Below are 20,271 nucleotides of genomic sequence, written 5' to 3' on the forward strand. Positions count from 1 at the left end.
CCAGGTCTCGCACGTTTGGGAAAACCTCTCCTGCCCGCAGACACCCCGGCAGACACGGGCGCAGGGCTCCGGCCCCGCTGAGCCGGGCTTGCTGCGGAGGGGAGAGACGGACTTGCCTCCAACCCCACTCGTGTCCCTCGTGAATCTCTAGTATTTTAACTTTTTAAGTCCTCTCGCCCCTTTTCCGTGCAACTTTTCCCCCCTCAACGCTCTTCTCGCGGAGATCTGGGATTATTGACCTGAGCGAGGCTGAGAAAGTGCCCTAAATACGACGGGTGCTTGACGTGCTGATTTCGACTGGGGTCTTGCTTCCTGAGCACTGAAAACGGAAAAAAGAGAAACTTCTCCTTCACCTAGGAAAAGCCGTGCTCTGCATCTGTGTATTTATACTTCTCCGGGACTGCAGAATGAATCTGAATTGGAAAAACTTCAACTCCTTTTTTTTCCTTTTTTTTTTTTTTTTTTTCCTCCAGACATCCTGACATAATCACAGGGCTCCTTTGAAAACTGCATCAAGTAATTTAGCAGTTGGGGAGGGAGGAATTATATCCGTGTGAAAAACCCGTCACCCACGCAGAGCAGGGATAACCCTCCAAAACGCTCGATAAATTTCCCTCGACCCTCTTTACCGCCGGGGAAATATCCTCTAGCCTAAAATCCCTTCCCGAAGCGGGGGGTCCCGTTGCTCTGGAGCTTAGCGGAGGAGGCTGCAGCTGCAGCGGGGAGCTCTCCCCTGCCAAGTCCGATTTCGCCCGGGAAAGCGGGTGATCTCGGCCGCAGCAACCTGGAGGTCCCCGCTCCGCACCGAGCCCTGCTCGCTCTCTGTGCTACATGCATACATATACGTATCTATGTGTATGTGTGTATATATATGTGTGTGTGTGCGTGGATACATACAAGCAGAGAAACCGCAAGTAGAGCCTGGGGAGCACCAGCTCTCCCTGGGTTTTGTCGGAGAGAAAACAGGCCGGGGACAGGCAGAACAAAACCCAGGGGGACTCGGGATGAGATTTCCCAGGATTTTCCGCTTCCCCCTAAATTTCTGTATCGCTTTCCCGCTCGTCTCCGTGGCCGTTTCTCGTGGGCACCTCCCGCGCAGCCCACGGCCCGTGCGGAGCCGGTGTCCGTGCTCCCCCGGCCGGGGCCGCTGCCCTCCAGCTCGGGCTGCCCCGGGAGCATCTCCCGAAGCTCCTCTCTTGAACTTTTCCTACCCAGCGTCTTGACAGGCTGCTCTCGCTGTCTTCTTGGCGTCTACAAGGAGAAAATCTGGCAGGGGCTCCCTTCCCAGCAATCCCCGATCTGCTCCAAGCGCACTTAGAGGCAGCCTCTCTCGGAGGGAGGGGTGCGCTACATTCGCAGTCAAATTACATGGCTGGCCTCAAAGGCACTAGCTTCGGATTTCCAAACTAATACTCATCTCTTAAAAGCCGAGCCAAGAAGAAAATGCGAGGAAGGCCTCAGATGCGGGAGACCTCGGGGTAAGACGGTTGTTTACGGGCTGATCCAGGCTGAACTTTCGCGGCTGGGGGGATGGCGGTGAGGGAAGTTTCAGCCTCCCCTTAACTTTCTTTTCCAGGCGGGATCCGTCTCCCCCTTCTCTCTCCGGCCCCAGGGATCCGTGCCCACAGCGGGGAGCAGAGGTGGCCCAGGCAGGTCGTGTCTGGAGGGGGGCCGCGTGAGTTAAAGGAGCGGGTGAAATGCCTAATTTAATTCGTTTCGGGACGTCCTAAATCCCAGTCAGTATCTCTCAGCGTGCTGCGAGCCCTTCACAAAAGCGCAATACGTGGCGGGAGCGACGGCAGCCCGGGCCGCGAAGCGCAGCCCGGCACGGAGCCGAGCCGGGACGGGCTCCGGGGCTCCGGGAGAGCCCGGGGTCCTACCCCGCCGGGGAGCCCCGGGGGGCCTCCGCCGAGCAGGTGGATTTCGTCCGAGGGTCTATCGCTACCGACCCTGGCTCCCTCCCCGAGCACCCGGAGCCCCGCGTGAACAGGGCCTCGCAGCCGGGGCTCCCGAGTGGGGGCGGACACACGGGGTGCTTTCCACGGGTCTCCCCGCCGAGGAGACCAGCCCTGAAATCCTCACACCCCTATTTCGGTCCTGCAAAGCCGGGCCAGCGCTGGTGCCACCGCGGGCCCGTCTCACCGGCGGGCGGGGGGTGCAGCGGCCGCGGGGGACCGGGAAACGGCCTCGCTTGCCCGGGCTCCCTCCCGCCGGCCCCGGGAAACAGCAATCCGGGACCGTCGCTTTAGTTTTTTCTTTTGGACTCTAATTCAGAGCATCCTCCCCGCCTCGCTCCAGAAACCCCCCACCTGGCCGCCCGGCTGCCTGCGCTCGGCGCTGCACAAGCCCGGCCCGGCGCTCGGCGGCCGCGGGCAGCCCCGGCTTTGTTTCGCACATCTATTTTCGTCTCGGGAAGGTCGGGCTTGCGGTTCCGAAATGACGTTAGTAACGCGGGACATCAGGGGAAAAAAAAGAGCAAATCCCCGGCTTTACACACGAAGCCGTAATCTGCACCCATCCGTGCCAGGCTCCGGCTCATTTTAAATATCAACATGTGCGGAGGAAGCGGGAGAAAATACGGGAGCTGCGTGCGGGGCGCAGTGAGCAGCGCGGTAACGACAGCGCACTTCGCCGGGACGGACCGCTCGGCCCGGACGCGCATCCCCGCACACCGTCTCCTGCCCGGCACCCTGCTTGGCCCCTGCCCGGTCCTTTCCCGGTCCTTTCCCGGTCCCTGCCCGGTCCTTTCCCGGTCCCTGCCCGGTCCCCGCCCGCTCCGCGGGGCGCGGTGGCGGCAGCCGCGGGCGCGCATCCGCGGGGCGGCAGCGCCCCCTGCCGGCCGCCGGTCAGCCCCCGCCCGCCCCGTGGCCCCGCCGGCGGCAGCGGCTTTGGGCAGGGCCCGGCGGCCGCCCCGGGGCGCGGAGGGAGCTGCCCGGGGGAGACCCGGGCTGGCCGACGGAGGGGAAAAGCCGCAAGGAGCCTTAGGGCCGCCTAACACATATCTGTGTTAAGCCCATAAGGGCTTTTGGGCGGGGAAGGGCGCGGAGCGGGCACGCACGCACCCACGCGTGTGTCTGCACACCCGTCCACGCACACGCGCTTTAAATCCTCCTCAGGGCGATGCCCGTTGGCACAGCGCCTATTTTAAGCCCTGGGTTTTAAATACCCCCCCCCCCCCCCCCGACGGAGCAGCTGCACGTCTAAAAACTGTAACTTGCGGGGAAGCCGCCGTCACGGCTTCCAACCCGTGGATCCAGCCCCTGCGCTTATTTTCACACCTCGTTCGAAATCGTGGCTTGCTACACGCCACGTAAGGCAACTTCACGCAGTCGTGCCGTGGCGCGATATTGGGCGAGAGGCGTTTTGAAACGTGCCTGCCTTCCCGGCGGGTTGGTTGATCTGCCGGGCTCCGTCCCGAAAGGGACCGTCCCGTGGGGGTTCCCGTGGCCTCGGAACGGCTCGGGGTGTCGGCGGTACCGCACGCCGGGGAGTTACGGCCCGTTCCCAGCAGCCGGGTGCTGAACTCGCAGATAAGCTGGTTTTGCCCGGCACCGGCTACCCGAGCAGCCCCTGAAACCGCGGGTTTCTGACCATACCTCCTCCGTAAAAGCCCGTGTCTGCCACGAAGGCTCTCCCTGGATGAAAACTCGTCAGGCTCAAAACAAAAAAAAAAAAACAAAAACAAAACTAAACCAGAGGCAGAGCTGCAGGCCAGCCGGGGGCTGCAGGTGTCCGGGCTCCCGCCATCCCACGGGAAACCGCTCGTCGTCTCGTATGCGAGAGAAAAGGTGTCCCAGTCTCCACCGACGGGGCCGAGATTGCGTTTGCGTGGGAAGAGCGTGCGGGGGAAGCTCTTGCACCTGGTGCTTATTTTTCTTGGTGGAAGACGATGCATCCCAAAACAGAAACTCCCAGTCCACGACACAAACCCCCACTCTGCACCTGGGCGGGACGTTAACTGCCCCGAGTGGTGGGGGGGGATGGGACACGGGTGGACCCCGGGGGTGCGCACCATCCGCCGCCCTGCGCCGTGCGGAACTGCCTTAGCTCACCGGTTCTGGTCTCCTCGCTCTTCCCTCCGTCTCCCCCCCCCGTCCCCCGACCCCCAGTTAGTGTTTCTCATCAGTGCCGCTCCTGTGCGGCACAGACGGGCTTTTTTTCTACAACCGGCAAGAAGGCGCGGAGCTGCCGCCTTGCCCGGGTACCGGCAGGTCCCACACCGGAGCCCCCGGCGGGTCCCGCACCGGAGCCCCCGGCGGGTCCCGCACCGGAGCCCCCGGCGGGTCCCGCACCGGAGCCCCCGGCAGCGGCGGGGGCCGGAGAGGCCCGAGGTGGCAGAGGGAATCCCCGGCGGGAGGGATCACGCCCGAGGAGGGGGCTGTAGTTACAAACTTTCCTAAACTTGCCTCTGGACTGAGCTCGCCACTGTCCGTACGCGGAGGGGGGGGGGGGGGGGTGGGTGGGGAGCAAACTAAAACATTTCTTCAAAAGCTTTGTTTCTAAGGAAAAATAGAAAACCACACTATTATTTACCCCTAGTTCTGTTCGGCACTTTTTGTTACTACCGGCGTACTTTTAGTTTCTCATTCAGTCATTCGATTTTGTTAACTATTCCTTTTTAACGGGCTCCCAGAGGGCCCGATCCTGCGATTCCGCCAAGGCACGTTTGCTTTTCGTTTGGCGAAGCGTTTTGCTGGGCAGCGGAGAGAGTCGTCGCTATTTTCTATAGGATTGAGGACTTTTAATGCAACAGACGGTGCCATGTGATGAATTCCCGTGCTGGCCTCCCGCAGCGGGAAGCCCCTGCCTGGCCCTGCCGGGGGGAGTCCCCGGGAAACCGCAAAAGCTGCGGGGCGGCCGGTGCTTCTTCACCTGGCAGCTGCGGACCCAGCCGCTCGGGTCGAGCCTGCAGGAAAGTTAAGTTAGCTCTGCTGGGAGTCAGCTCCCTCTCCGGCTCAATGGTCGGGTCGGGTTTGTTTTTTTTTTTGTGTGTGTGTGTGTGTTCACTCTTGCCCATCGTTTGGGGAAATCCGAGCTTGCAAAGAGCAGAGGGTTTTTCGGGGGGATTCACTCTGCACCCCCCCACCAGCCCCTCCATCCACCCGAGACATCTATCTCCCGGTGACCCGCATGAGGCAGAAGGAGTTTGCGGTGAAAGAGACGAACAACTCTCAAATGATTCTCCAAGCTTCTGAAGTATAGCGGTTCAATATTAGCACATTAAAGTGTCGTTTAGGATACTAATTAATACGTATTTCATTTTAAATCATGCATTTTTTCGAGGACTTGAAGTACATAATTGCTTGCAGTGGCATCTTGGAATAGGAACATAAGTATCCCGCTTTGACACGCATAACCTCGGTGAATTCCTTCCCTAGCTGATGTGTGTTCCCAAACACTCAAGCTCTCAGGGATGTGCGCGCTGTGGAAGTCACACAGAGTGTAATAAAACAGAGCTCCTAAAGCAAAATCAGCGGTTTCCGTGGATATTTCAGACCCCCGAGGCCCGGGGTGGCTTTTTCTATATGCATAACGTATGTCGAACATATACGTGGGGGCTTTTGCTTAAACGGTGTGTGATTCCGTCGGGCTACCTCTCTGTTACGTTGTGGTGGATGCTCCCATCCAACAACTGCGTTCAGCCCTAGAGTAGTTCCGAACTAAGGGCGCTTTTACAGTCTAATTTTTTTTTTTCTTTCCTGGAAGGGAAAAAATTAGGAAAAAGCTTGTTTCGGAGTTTTAGAAAACTTCACCTCGGTGCAGTGCACAAACGAGGGGATACCTGGGGCAGAGGTGCCTGCCTTTCCCGGGATCGCTTGGCTGGCCATTCCCCTCGGGGGGGACGCAGCTCTCCCACCGCTGGTCCGGCTCTTTTCGCCGCAGGAACAACGGGGAAGGTCAGGCCACCGCGGGGGGAGTCACGGCAGCAGTGCGGCTCCCGCCTCCGCTCACCCAGCTCCGCGGGCGAACACCGGGCTGCGAGGGGACACCGACCGCGGTGCTCGGTCGACCCCTTCCCAGCCGCCAGCCCTCCCTGTAAACACTTAGCCACACCGATCCGGTGGCAGGGCCGTGCTGGAATAGCCCGTTCCCGGGAGCAGGGGGACGAGCAGCAAGCGGGACGGCGGCACCGAGCTCAGCCGGGCACGGTCCGGGGCTGCCGGCTCCGCTGCCGGAGGCAGGCAGGGAGCCTTGGGGGTTGCAGCGGCTCCAGGGAGCCGGCCTCCTCGCTCCCCTCTCCGGCCGTTCAGGCGGAGAAGTAGCAGCCGGGAATGGAAAGTGACCCCCTCTCCCGACTCCCGCTAGGTCTGGGCTGTTTGATGCTGCGATCCAACGAAAGTCTGAACTCGAGGGATAATTTTCTCCATATGGGCAAGCGAGCGCGCACACGGCGGTTCTCTCCAGAAATCGCCTACCTCCAATTGTTTTTCACTTTTCACAGGCAGTTACAGTGGGGGAAAAAAAAAAAAAAAAAAAGATGATACCTTAAAGAAAGTGGCTTTTTGATCACAGGTCGGAGAAGGCAGCCGGAGCTCCAGGCGGAGCAGGAGCTGCACCGCGCTCCGCGCCCCTCCGAGGGCACCGGCCAGGGGCCGCGGGGGTCCCGGGGAGGGAGAGCTCCCCGCGGCCAAAAGCAAGGGATGGTGAAGGCAGAGCAGGAGCCTGGACCTCCTTGTAGGAAGGAGTGCGTGAGGCTGCGAGGGCTCTGCTCCACACGCAGTGCCGCAGCAGAGCCTCGCTGTTGAAAATCTGCTCTGCAGCTTCCCCGCACCCCAGCGCAGGGCAACCAAGCCCCGGGTAGGGCTGCCCGCAGCTCCCCGCCTAGGTAGAGCAAAAAAAAACGGGCAGCGGAGGCACCGTTGCAGGCAGGGCGGCCGTCAGGCAGCTCTCCCGGGCTGCCGAAGGAGTTGGGGGGGGGGGGGGGCCGGCGACAGGCAGAAGGGCCGCCCGGTCTCCGCTTCCCACCTCCCCGGGAGGTTAGCACGGGAAGGCTTGTTTCCCCTTTCGCTGTTATTTCAGGAGAAGGGAGCGGGGGAGGAAGAGGAGAAGCTTGCGGAGGGTTTGGGGAATGTTGCAGCCGGGCCGCGGTGTGCCATTGCAGAGAGGAGCCGAGCCGCTGCGGGGGGCAGCGGAGCGGGGCGCAGTACGTGACCCCCCCCCGCGGGCAGCAGGGACCCTCGCAGTCGCTATAATTTTTTTTTTTTTTTAAGGTATCAGTGAAACTAACAGATTTATTTGTAGTTCGCTCCTTCCAGCCCAGAGAACAAGCCCCCGCATCAACAGGCGAGGATGTTTACGGAGATGGCAGATGGTACCTCGCCTCCTTCCCCGCTTGTATCACGACGGGACCGAATTGCTCCACCAAGCGATTTTCCAAAATTAGGGCGGTTCCTTACAAGCGAGCAAACCTGATGTGTTTATTTGTTTGTTTATTTGTTTGTTTGTGAGGGTTGCGCCGTTTTCCCGCTTGCAATTTAACTGAGCGCTGCTGCAGAGAAGTCCGCTCCCGGCGATCGCCGCGGTGACGTTGAGTTAAGGAAATACTACAGGTGTTACTGCGGTGTTTGGGAATTAATTCTCCTTCCTTCTCCCCCCTCCTCCTTCCCGGAGTTATTTCCTAGGCTACCCAGATAGCTGGGAAAGGGTCCCACATACCCCGGAGCTGTAAAGTGAGCGCTGAAATACTTGATCTCACTGATCTTTGGAGAATTAAATCTGGCCTCATTTCACAGGAGGAAGCGAAGTCAATCTCGAGGTTTTGCGAAGAAAGGCTGTTATTTCCTAGAGGATAGGCGTTTAAGTTGTTAAATATTAGTTTTTAATTACATATTGTTCTTTTCAAAAATAATATTTATACTTAGGTCCGTGCAGGTATTCGACTGAATTTCCAAGCCGTCGGCTAACCATTCTTTACGCGACGGATGGCAAATAACCCCTCGTACGAGCGCCGCTCGAAGTGGTCACCGTTGTCCTCCGCGCCCCTCACCGAGGCCGCCGGGCAGCGCCGGGCCCGGGGCTTCTTCGCACGCCCCGCGGGCGCGGAGCGGGCGCGGAGCCGGCGCTAGCGGTGACCCCGGCTCTGAACCCGCCCCGCTCCGCGGCGGGGCTGGCCGGGGGGGACCGCTGGAACAAAACTTAGGCGCGGAGTGCGGGAGGGAGCAGGAGAGGCTCTTTCTGGCGCAGTCGGGCAAAGCCATAGAGCGAAGAAACTAAAGAACAAGAACTAGTGGTCGTGAATAAAAACCTGCCGCGTTAAACGCGGCCGCGAACCCCACGGTGATTTACGAGTTGCCCCACCGGGTCCCCGAGGCCAAACGCATCTCCCGTCCCCCCCCCCGCCACGGGGGGGGTGTCTGGTGCCAGGGTGGCTGCAGGCACCTCCAGCCCTTGCGGGGTTTCGGGGGCTCCGGGGCGGCCGGGCGGGGAGCTCAGCCCCTGCTGCGGGGCTGGGGGCTGCGTGCCCCAGCCGTGATTTATCGCACATGTGGAGGTGTGGGGGGGGATCCCCTCGGTCGGGTTCCGAGGGCTCTCCGGGCCAGGGGCTGATCCTGCCCCGCCGCAGCGCCGTCCCCCGCAGCTCCCCAGTACCCTCAGCTCTGCTCCTTATATAGAAATACCACCGCCACTTTCTTTTAGGGCCGAGCCCGTTTGCAAATACCTTCAGCCAGAGTCTTTGCCCCCCCCCCCCCCCAGTAGTCTCCCTCCATCTGAGGAGGCCATTTTGCAGAATTGTGCCTTCTTCCCCCCCACCCCTTCCCCCAGCAGTACGATTTGCACCCCCTCTGGCCTCAGCATCCCCCGGGACTGGGCCGCTGCTCCCCCATGCAGCCCTCCCCCGAGCCAGGGAGCGGGGCCGGGGTCCCTCACAGCGGTGGGGTTCGGCCCCGTGGGCCGCAGGTCGCACTCTGCTCTACCAAAAGGCACAGGGACCTCCGGCCTGACAGGTAAACACGCTTTAAAACCAGTGGTACGGGCACTTTGCACTGGAGCCGCCTGGTTTGGAAGTCAAGTTTGTGGGTTTGGAGGGGGCGAGAGACTTATTTTGGCGTGTAAATATTTCTGCTCTCCATAAACTGACAGAGTGGACTAAAATGAACGCATGCGGTTCAGCATCTGTTTAGCTAGATGCATCTCACAGAGGAATATTGGCTTTTCACCTCCAGGTCCTAAATGGGAAATAAAAAGAGGTTGGTGTCCTCTATTCTGTTTGCAATTGCCTATCCCAGGATTAAAGAGATCTCCATTTTACTGGCTGTCTTTCATTTAACTGTTTGGAGACCAGAGATGGAAAATATTTGCCGAGAAGAAAAGAATAGCTGCATGGGATCATTTGCAATTCAGTGTGAAAATATTCTACCAAACCCATTTCTATTCCAGTGTAGTTGAAAAAATAGCACATAGCCGTCAACAGCCCATTCCGCTCTGCTGGACAGCACGGAAAGTTTTAGGCAACTGAATTCCTAATGGGAGACAGCAGCAAACAGCACAATCATGTCTTTGACTAAACTATGCGGCAGCTTTAATTGCTAGAAATGTTAGTAATGGCTAAAATATTACAGTTTTGGTAAATGGGAGACTTCCCATGGATGGTGAACGGTATAGCCTATATGGACAGAAACCAACGGAAGCGTTAGCTTCAAGTGGCACACTTGGAAGCGCGGAGGAATGAGCACTTGGAAGGAAGTCAGGATAAAAGCAGAGCCGTCCAGCGCCGCACGCAGGGTGTGTGCTCGAGAGAAGCCCATCCAGAAACAACTGCTTTTCAAATTGACGCTGACAAAGAAATGAGCATCCTTTAGGTTTAAATACCTTTTCATTGTCGCTGCTGCCACGGACGGAACATTTCATATAAAAATATCCTTTGTAAAGCACGAGTGGAGCTGGCCACCCTGGAATCGCCCCCAGAGCCTTGCTTTACTTCTTGGGGAGAGCTCTGCTCCCAACGCTGGGAGCAAACCCCCGAGTTCCCGGGCCTGCTCTTAGCCCAGGTCTGCGGGGATGCCGCAGTTGGACAGTGCCCACTTGTGGCTGACCTTGTTTGAAGCAGAAGATGCAAAAAGTCCCTGCACGGGGCGGGGCAGCCAGAAGACTCTTGGAAAATACAGTGCTTGACTTGTCCAGAGCTGATCCTTGCTTGCTTTGGACACCCCAAAATGGACAGGGAGGGAGGAAGAAGGGAATTACAGGCATCTGCGTATCCACTCTGCATGAGGGCTGCATGCGAACATCCAGGACCCCCGAGGAACCCCAGCTCTCATGAATCCCATCACTGCGCTGTTCACTGGAGTCATGTACAGTTCAATGGAACTTTGATACTCTGCCATTTAAAAGCCTTCCTGGAGGAGCGTTTGGCTGTGGATTTTTCATTTGCCTTGCAATAACATTTAACGGACCCTGTCAAGGATTAGGGCTCAATTATGCCAGGCTCCTCTTAAGTGCGCAGATGGTAATCCCTGGCACAGGGGTCTAAGAAAGAGGGCAAAGTAAGTCTCTGTGCCTCAAACAAAGCAAGAAGAGAAAGTGTCAAAACTACAGTAAACAATAGGTGAGAAACAGTGAAGCTGAGGACAAAAGGACACTCCTAACTCCAGTGTACTGATTATGAACTTTCTGCTCTGGCTAAAGTCAGCGGTAAAATGTCTTTTGATACTCAGAGTACAAGATAAAACCTTATTGCGTGATGATTTAATGATCACAGTTAGCTCTCAAATAGTATTTCTCATCTTGGTTTATTCTACAGTCTTAAACAAGTGCATCATCATGCAGCACTATACATTATTTGGTATAGAGACAGAACCATGAAGAAAGTCAGAAAGCAAATCACAGGACGTGCAGTCACAGTGAAGGTGTCTCGCGTACACAATTTAGGAATTACATTGCGACACTCTCTGAGCTGCTGCGTCACTATGAGCAATGCTTCATTAATACTTCCTATAGAAAATCTCCTTTCATACTTAGAACAATTAAATAGTTAGCAAGTCATCAAAAAATGGCCATGTGAGCTCAGAGGAGGGATCTTACTACCAAATTCCCTTTCTGACAATGATGCTATATAGCCTGTATCTGTGGTCAAAATGAAGGAAGAAAACTGAAGCCTCAGAGGGAATCAATCACATCAGATTTATTAAGTTTTGTATTTTTTCCTGTTTTTTCCAACTGTTTCAATAGACACTGATTCCTCATCTGTTATCCTTAGATTGGAGAGTCTCAGACAAGGGGTAAGGAACTAGAGCTCCAGCCACAGCTTCCTACTTCTCCTTAATCAAAGCCTGCCAGTAGCCAGAGAAGCTCGCTGAAATGAATGGGAAAGGTAAAGTGCTTGCAGATACATACCCGCTCAAACCTAGCCTTCCTCTTCAGCCTTCCTCTTCAGACTGGAGACTGCACCTTAACCAACGATGAAATCCACCTTCAGCTCCAAGCACGTTTCTTGCTGTCAGACATGTTCTGGAGAAGATGCAGACTGTCATTGTTGCTGAGCAAACTATTGCCTTAAGGCTGTCTGTCGGGCAACTTTTCTGAGCCATAAACATGTTCTGCAATTTAGATCAGAAACATTAACAACTACCAAACAAAACCATACAACACACGCAGGCAGCCAAAATAGAATAAATAACCGGTCAGGCCTCTGCTATGCAAATACTTTCAGTTAGGTAAAGCAGTGCTACATTACCTTCAAAAAGTTCATTAAAAGGTTCCCCGGAGCAGTGTTTTTTACCCACAGCAGTCAGTTTTCAGGTCACTCGCCCTGCAACCTGCCAGAGATCATTGGGCGCCAGCTGTATTATTTGGCATTACCATTTGCATTACTGTTGCGCCAGGCAAGCAGACTCCGCGGCAAGAGACAGAAACACAGAACAAAAGGACGGTCCCTGCCCCAAAGCACTTCCAGTCTTAATCTAAGATGCAAAAAAGAGAGCGAAAAAAAAAAAAAAAGGAAAAGAAAACAGCAGGTGGAGACAGGGAAGAGAAAAGAAAGGATGAGACAGGACTGATTAGTGTGATACTGAGCGGCCTCAACACAACAGCTGCTATCTGGCATCAAATTCTTTGCATAAGTGAAGGCTGGATGGGGCCTATAGGGAACTTGCCAGCACATTTTACCACATGAGCCATACGTTCTGTGTCACAACTGCCAAAAGCGCTTTGGGGTTGTAAGGATGGTTTGTGGTTGTGGCTTGGCAAAAGGTATAAGGAGGCAAGAGTGTGTGTCTTTCAACTGTACTGATATGCCAAGAATAAAGAAAAAAAAATTAGCGAGGCTCTCAAGCCCAGTCCCTGTGACACTATCATGAAAACAAATGTTTATTTATAACAAGAGAGCAAATCTGTGAATCACAAAACCTAACTGGCAGCCTCAAGTGGTTTGGAAGAATCAGTTTGAAAGTCTTTCCCCCCCTCCCCAAGCTATCAAACTGCAACTGCAGGCTAAGTCACCTCGCGTTGATTAGCAGCCCACACGGTGCTCTGCAAGCCTAGTTTTTGAAGGGAGGCTGGGAGCAGCGTTTGGGAGCTCCTGGTTCCTGCGAGGAACTGCCAGATGTTCACAGGAGGTTGTCACACGGTCAGGGTAGGAGCTGAACTGCCCCAGGTTTTTTTTTTTTGCTTGCATGTATCTGGCACAATACGCACCTCAGTTTGGAAACCTTGACCCATATTAGGTTACACTTCTAGTTAAAAAATCGTTCGTGTCAGTTTGAAAACCACATCCTTCAAAACATAATGTACTTTAACATTCTTTCGTTCCCCCCCGCCCCATGGCCTCTAATTTAGTAGGGTTTTAAGAGCATCATGTGCTTGAACTCTGAGCTGCTCCCAGGCATCTAAAAAAGTAATTGGAGTATTTAGGCTTTAAATGGATTCTCTTTTCAATCTAAATGGTATCACACATCAGAGATGTCAGTATGAGTGGTTGAAGAGAGATTAGAAATTCTCCTAAACAGTCTGGTAATTAAATCATCTATACATCCACATATTTGGTTGAAGAAGCTCTGACTGCCGTATCTCCTCGGTGCTCCCACCACCTCAGAGCATGTAGTATAAAAAAACCATCCTGCCTGAAGACATTGGGTGTCAGTCCCGCTATCGGCTGTTCATTTGGGATTTCTCAGGACCTATCCCTGAAGGAATACTGCTTTCTCAAGGGAGACTCCCGAGCCCAGACCCAAGGAGTTATTTTGGTGCCCAACTCTAGCCAGCAGTTGATGCAATTAGACACTAAAAAAACCTTCAGGATTTATGCCTTCATCTTTTTGTTCCTTGCATACAATATCTAGTGCCTATCAACTATTGGAAATAGGAATAATGGCTAAATTCTGCTCCAAGTTCAGATGTGAGAGCAGTTGTTATAATTAAGCCATACTAGTTACTTATCTTTTTAGTTTCTTTTTCTAAGCTCGCAAGTTTTTATCTTCTCTGAAAAGAGAAAAGAGGCATAAACAACAGCAGGAATGGCCCTGCCTCATGTGGGGTAACGGCTGGAACCGCTGCACAAAGTGGCTGAGGATGCACTTGCACTCTGCCCCTCACGCATCCCACTGCCACTGGGCAGGTTACCACTGGAAGGACATTACAGTCAGCATCAGACTGCTCAGTATCACAGTGATGTCCTGCACATACACCCTCTGGAGAGTCTAACCTGTCAATATTTACATAGCAAAGATGTTATAAATAAAATCAATCCTTCGTCTTTCTGCTTACCTAATTCTAGACCCACATATTGATCTTATAAGAGTGCATACCTAAACTGGACTTTGTTGATTATGAGTGGCCCAGATGATCACTCTTTAATGTTCTTAAGTATCAGCTTTGTTTTCTTTCTTTACTTTGTTTACAGAGGAGCTGCTGCACGGATGTTCTCACTTTCTGTTAGTGTAACTAAATTTGGAAAGCTGTGTGAAGGCTCATTCTTGATACAGAAAGAGAGACAGGCTCTTTTCCTACTCTTTTCCTTCCAAAATATATAAAAAATATGAAGAGGTCAACAACTTAGAAGGAAATGCAGAAGTTTTCCTATACTATCATTGTACTCAGTAACATGGAAATGGCAACAGCAGCTCTTTTGCTAACTGCACCCTTCTTATTACAGTAATTGCTACAGTAACTCAGAAATACAGCATCTCAAATACACGCGCCCAGCTATACCAATAGATAATAAGATTTTAAAGTCACCGGCACTGAATCTAATCATACTAACTAACCCTTAGCAAACATTTTGTCTTAAAAACCTGACAGGATTCCTCTACTTTGTCATTATGCTTGTGTGGTCCCCCTTCTGTTAATCCTAAACAATGACATCTCCTGGGCGGATTTTACATTCTGCAAGATCGGTTTCTTTATTGCTGGGAAGGAGTTTGGTGACTCACACCAGCCAGGTAACTGAAGCTAACTCTGCAATATATAGAGTGACTCCAGCAGGTTTCCCAAGGGCATTTGTTCCACACCCTCTGCCACAAGTCACAAAGCAGCCATGTGCTGCTGACCAGATTTCAGATATTTCATAGAAAATACTGAGCCTCACAGTTAGCATGTCCTAGCCACCTGGGCTTGGGGCATGCACAACATCAAGGGAGAAAATCCCTGCACCTTAAGTGCAATTTAAAAATTGGATTAATGTTTTTTAAACACTCCCCTCCCTTGTCCTGAGCTAACAGCACCAATGCCCAAGGACTGCAAGAGCCAAGCGGAGGGGCATGATGAACCGTCTCTCTTTCAAGCGTCTGCAGACTCTACCTTTGCTCTTTTATCTGGGCTTTCTGAAAATGCTCTTCAATGAACTGAATTGCTTTCAGTTGTAAATCTAAGATGGAAAAATGCAATATTAGGCATATCTGGCTTGGCATCCCTCAAGCAATATCCATATGCACATTCCTTCCCTTTGCCAATCTCTGTTTGCTCATGATTCTGCTGGATTTTAAGCAAAGGACCTTGCATATGGTAGCAGCACTCCACTGGTCACAATTCAAGGCAGCTGCAGATTGCTAAACGAAATACAATATGGAAGTCCTTAAAACAAACAGAGACGCTTGGACTTTTAAGTACAGGAGTGTTCGAGATCCTCTAAATATACACAACAGCTCGCTCATTGTGCTTCTGAAGCTCGCTGGAGGAAGCAGGGCTTGTCATTTAGCAGAGTAATTATAATGATTCATTATTATGATTATTAATTATAATCATATAATCACACTAATGATTAATAATTATAGTCATTACTATTTATATTAGAAGAGATCCTAGAGGCCCCAGTCGGAATAGTGGGCCCCATTGTGCTTCACATGGTAAGGAGAGATGACTAGGGGCACCGTAATGACACTGGGACCGTGGTCAAGGACCCAGATCCTTCCGATCTGAGCACCGCGTTTGCTTAATGCATTATCCGTACCGCGGTGGAGCACCACGCCGGGTGTGAATGGAGATGTGCGGTCCTGTCAGGCACGGGGTTTCAAAAGGCAGACAATAGCCCAGGGAATGGCAATGGGACAATGACAGGGGAAACACAAAGTGACAGTTACAGCTTAGAGAAGGGACCTGCGGCTGCAATGTTTGCAAAAATAGCGTCTGCTTCTATGCGTCTCCTGGTCCTCCGCTTCGTGACAACCTCGTGCTTGGGCGAGATGGGGTACTGTGACAAGCACTGCCTAACTACAGCGGTTTCCAACTCATCAGACTATTCTTGCCCAGGCAGCTCATGTAGATGTGCTTCTCTAGGTGTTTTCCTGCCTTGGCTCGTGAGGGACTTACCCTCTTCTCCCCTCTCTTCTCCAGCACTGCCTCCCCATCATCTACGTGATTTAAACTTGGGACTCTGAGACGCAAAAATACCACCTGTGCTTGTGTAAATGTTCATTATATCATATTATACCATAACTTCTGCCGAGCAGGGGACAACAGTCTATCTTGTCTGCCTAGGCACTGCCTGCAGTAATTGCTGAGCCCGTGACCCTCCGCAGCACACTTTGTTCGCTCCTGGAGTTTGCTCTCTGCAGCAGTTTAACACAGTGCATGCTAATGCAATAGTCTAATATTGCATGCTCAGAAGCCTCCTGTAGCCAAGGTACTACCACAATTACCGGGCCTAAGTGTAAAGATAAGTGTGTGTAAGCTTTTGCAAGATTAAGCCCTTGGCCTTTTGTTCTGCCTATACGTAAATTGCTGCTTTCTTGCCACCTCCTCGTACGTGTCTGGCTTTGAAGACGCAAAAGGTAGGGAGTTCTGCATCCGGTGCTGTAATTTCTGTGTTCTTCTCCAGTTTGCTCCTAAACTGAAATTTCTCTGCTCTTCTAGTCTTGTCCCAAGTTGCTTGGTTAACCAGTCAAAGCTATCAGGATTATTCTATTTAGAGACTACAGGACAGATTCAGCTATGAGTTGTGAGGCAGTCTAACTTAACTAACTTAAAAGGTGTCTATATTAGCTCAAGTAGGAACAAAGTCCTTTTGTAAGATGGGTGAAAATCCATTACTTCAAAACCTGGGGAATATAAAAAATGGTGATGCTTTATACATCTCCCCCCAGCTCCCCCAGACAGGGGGAAGCACAGGTGATAATAGGCTTATCGTGTTATTATCAAACTCTGAAAAGTCAATTGCACAGGCAGATCTGCTGCAAACTTCATTAGGAGAATTAATGAAAGTATATTTGGCATGTGCTCCATGACACAATGCAGAAGAGAAAAACAGGAGCAGCCCTGGAGGCATGCTGGTTCTTTCAGTAACGCAAGAAAAGGGACCGGCTGGTGCTCAGGTGCAGCTGTCCTTGTTTCTGCAGGACAGTGGTGCTGTTTAATTGCACAATGTGATGCGGTTCTTCAGGGGATTATTTTGTTATTAAAAAGCTTTACATCCCTAGGTATTCTAGATAAAAACTTCCAGGGAAAGAAAATCTGAGGCTGGAAAATGGAGTTTGGAAACGACAAAGTCAAAGCTTTCTTATGATCCAGTCCCTGATTACGTGATCACATATGTATGTTGAACAGGGAGCAAGGCGGAGCTGGATACTCCAAGCGAGTGAGTTATGATGGAGCCTCGTCTGATTCACTACAAAGGTTGGATGGTATGCACTCTATGAGACATGTGGCCACACAGCAAACAATGAGCATAAAAATAAAAATTGAACAGCTGCCTCATTTGCTAAGCACGTCCATCTTGTACATTGAGCAAGCCTGGGTTCCTGCAGGGGGAAAAAAAAAGCGTCTGATCGTATTAGCTATATATATACACACTGTATGCGGATGCATCAATATCGGATGCTTTATTAGGCTGGGATATGTCCTGGACTCCAGACAGATATAAGAATAAAAGACATCTTAGAGAATATTGCATTTTTGGCAACATGTGTTGGCTCAAAGGAATTGTAAAGGAAGTAAATTAAATACTACTAAGAATGTATATATTTATAGCACTTTTCATACAAGGATCCCAAAACACCTCTCAAAAAATTAAGCTTCACAGCATTGCTGTGATCTAAGTAACAAGCATAATTTTTTTCTAATGTGCGAAGTGAATCAGAAAAAGACGAGCTAGTTTAACCAGACCATCAAGAGCAAGAATGTCTGAATTTTAGGCTCACATTTTAACTCTTAGACAAACTGTCTTCTGTGAAAATATCCAGGGAAGCTATTGATTTTCATGCTTCCCTGCCCTTCTCCAGCAATCCAGCACAGTGCTCAGGCATATGGTTAACTTAAGGCCATTGATTGTTGGCCTGTGTTTCTGAAAAACCTTTTGGCGTGAAGTACGTACAGTTTTGAGCAAAAAAGTAGGTTTATAAGAGCATTGGTCATTTTACCAACTGTGCCTAGAATTTCCTGGACGTTATGAATGTTCAGCTGAATCCCCAGTGTCAGATTGCATTAAAAGACTGTCCTCAAAAAGGAACATTCCAAATTTCCATGATCTTTGCCAGTTTCCAATGATTTGACGTTTATTTGAGCTATTGTGCAAAGTTTTCTGTTGAGTCAGATCATTCAGGACTAGCTGCTGGGACCACAGAGTGTCAGCAGAACATAATTCATCTGTGGCTAATGGCAGCACATTTTATCGGATAGGTAATGCTTCTTCATGCCGAGATACGCCACTAGGAAATTTGGTGGGGTTTCTTTTTTCCATTAAAACAGGAATTAAGCATTCCGTTGCCCCTTCGGTTGCTTGTTGGATCTCTTTAGGAGGAGAAATTTCTGGAGCATCTTTCTGGGGTGAGAAGAGGGAGGGAGAAGCAATATATTGATTTTAAAGAATGCCTCCAGCACCCTGTTTTCTGTATCGTCCGTGCTGCCTTAGGTCTTTGTTGGCTTTTTGGCTGATTCAGCTTTATCTTTCTGCTTCCTACATGTACACACACACCTGCTCGACCTCTGCCTTTTCAGTCTATTCCTAGGGGAATTCCCTCAGACTGCACAAAGTGCTCATACCAAGCTCTTTGCCTTTATAATAGAGGAAATACCCACCAAGATTATGCCTCGCTTTTGTGGTATGAACTACAGTTGAATAAACTTCCCCGGCTGCACAGTGAGACCAGGTCTTTGAGCCCACATATGCTTTATGTGAAAACAGCTTGCCCATAAAGGTGAAGCAAGAAATTTTTTTTTTTTTGTGTGAACTGTTCTCAAAAGTAAGTACGCATGGAGCTCTAATTAGCTTTTACCTCTGTAGATGGGACATCTTGGCTTCAAGATAGAGCTCGTGTTGACTTAATTGCTTAGATCTTAAGCTATGCAAGGCAAAGACCCTCTGTGCTTGTGTAGTACCTAGCAGTGCTGGAACCAGGCTGAAGTTCCTCAGCAAGACCTCAATGCAAATAATGAATGCAGCTACATAAGAGGACATTGAGTGACTCATTCTAAACCACAAGATGTTTGGACTGCAAATAAAGAAAGATATGTGGGATATAATCTGCTGTTGAGTTTTAACACAATTCCTGCTAATTCTGAGCTCGACACAGCCAGAACAATAGTAGGCTATAGATTTTGTTTCCGTCCCTGACATTTACTAAGCACTGCAAGACTAAAACATTTTGAAGGTTATATCCAATGTCCTGCAGAACGAATGACAAATGTCAACTCTTACACTCTTGCAAGATCTGAGCAGGAATAAGACAACTCTATAGACTGAGGCAAGTTTATTATTACAAATACCTTATTAAATCTAAATGGTAATGGCATTCCAATTAGCTCATTGTTAGGAATCTTTCATGTTTGACTTTCATTTAGACTGATTACGGGAATAATGCAGACCCTGTATAAGTAATTGGCACAAAATAAAAGCGTTTGAGCTGCAAAAACCCTCCTAGAGGCTGCGCTCTTTAAAAAGAAAAAATAAATAAAAGCTTCCTATCTTTCCCAGCTCATGAGCTCTCTCTGTTCACCATAATAATGAGACAACCCATTGAGTCTCCTGTGGGCCTGGTGGTATCGGAGCTCCCTTTTTACCTACCCCTCTCTTCTCAGGAGCTGTAGGGGGGCTCCTTCTCTTTTACTCTCCACCATCCTATTCTCTGCTCCCTTCGTCGCAAGCCTCGGCACCGTTTTATTGATCCTGCTCAACTGTGGATTCTTTCACACCCAGATCACAGGCTAGCCTCCGTCTCTCCCACACCCTCCTCCTCCTCCTCCTCACAGCCCTGCCGGTCTCTCCAGACACGCAGCTGGGAACATGCCTTTCTGTGTCCTGGCTCCCAGCTCCTTGCAGAGAAAAGGTGTTTTCTTTTGCGGCAGAGCCTCCACGAGCCTGACAGAGACTATCGGTGACTCCTCACAGCGGGATCCTGCTTGCCTCCTTCAGAGGAGAGGATATGGGAAAGGGCTTTTTCAAGAATTTGCTGCAACCCGGGACAGAGATTTTCCTTTCTTCCCCTGGTAGAAGGAGGTCCAGAGAAAGAGGACCCACTGCGGACTCCCTCTTGCCATGGTGAGGGCTGGAGCACAGCCCTTGGAGAGCTCAGCCAGGCTGGCGAGTCCTGGTTTCCCCCCATGGGTTAAGTTCCAGTTGGGCAAGGGTGCACCAAGCCTGGAGGACCTGGCTCACTACTGGGTGCGGGCTGAAGGGGAAACATCCCATTGTGAAAGACACTGGTCTCAGGGAAAGACGTCCAAACCCATTGCCTGGAGCCCCAGCTCGTTAGGTTAGGAGAAGGAGCAGCACGAGATATTTGGAGAGAAGAGAGAAGGCCACAAGCGTTCAGCCCTGCCAGACCTCCCTTCCTCCTTCTCTGACTAATCTGGTGCCAGCCCTGTCCTCTTTCTGGGCACGGAGGCTACAGTAAAATGCGCAACGTA

At 51.5% G+C, this 20,271-nt stretch overlaps 1 long non-coding RNA gene across 1 annotated transcript in view; it reads left to right on the top strand.

The window, feature by feature from the left end:
* The first annotated feature begins 1,341 nt into the window (after positions 1-1,341).
* Positions 1,342-20,271, top strand: part of LOC115348410 — a 34,626-nt gene continuing 15,696 nt past the window's right edge. The window contains exon 1 of the long non-coding RNA XR_003925813.1: positions 1,342-1,478. This is a non-coding gene — a long non-coding RNA (uncharacterized LOC115348410). The remainder of the gene's footprint in view (positions 1,479-20,271) is intronic.

The sequence above is a fragment of the Aquila chrysaetos genome, chromosome 11, assembly GCF_900496995.4.
Source record: "Aquila chrysaetos chrysaetos chromosome 11, bAquChr1.4, whole genome shotgun sequence".
NCBI classification, from domain to species: domain Eukaryota; kingdom Metazoa; phylum Chordata; class Aves; order Accipitriformes; family Accipitridae; genus Aquila; species Aquila chrysaetos.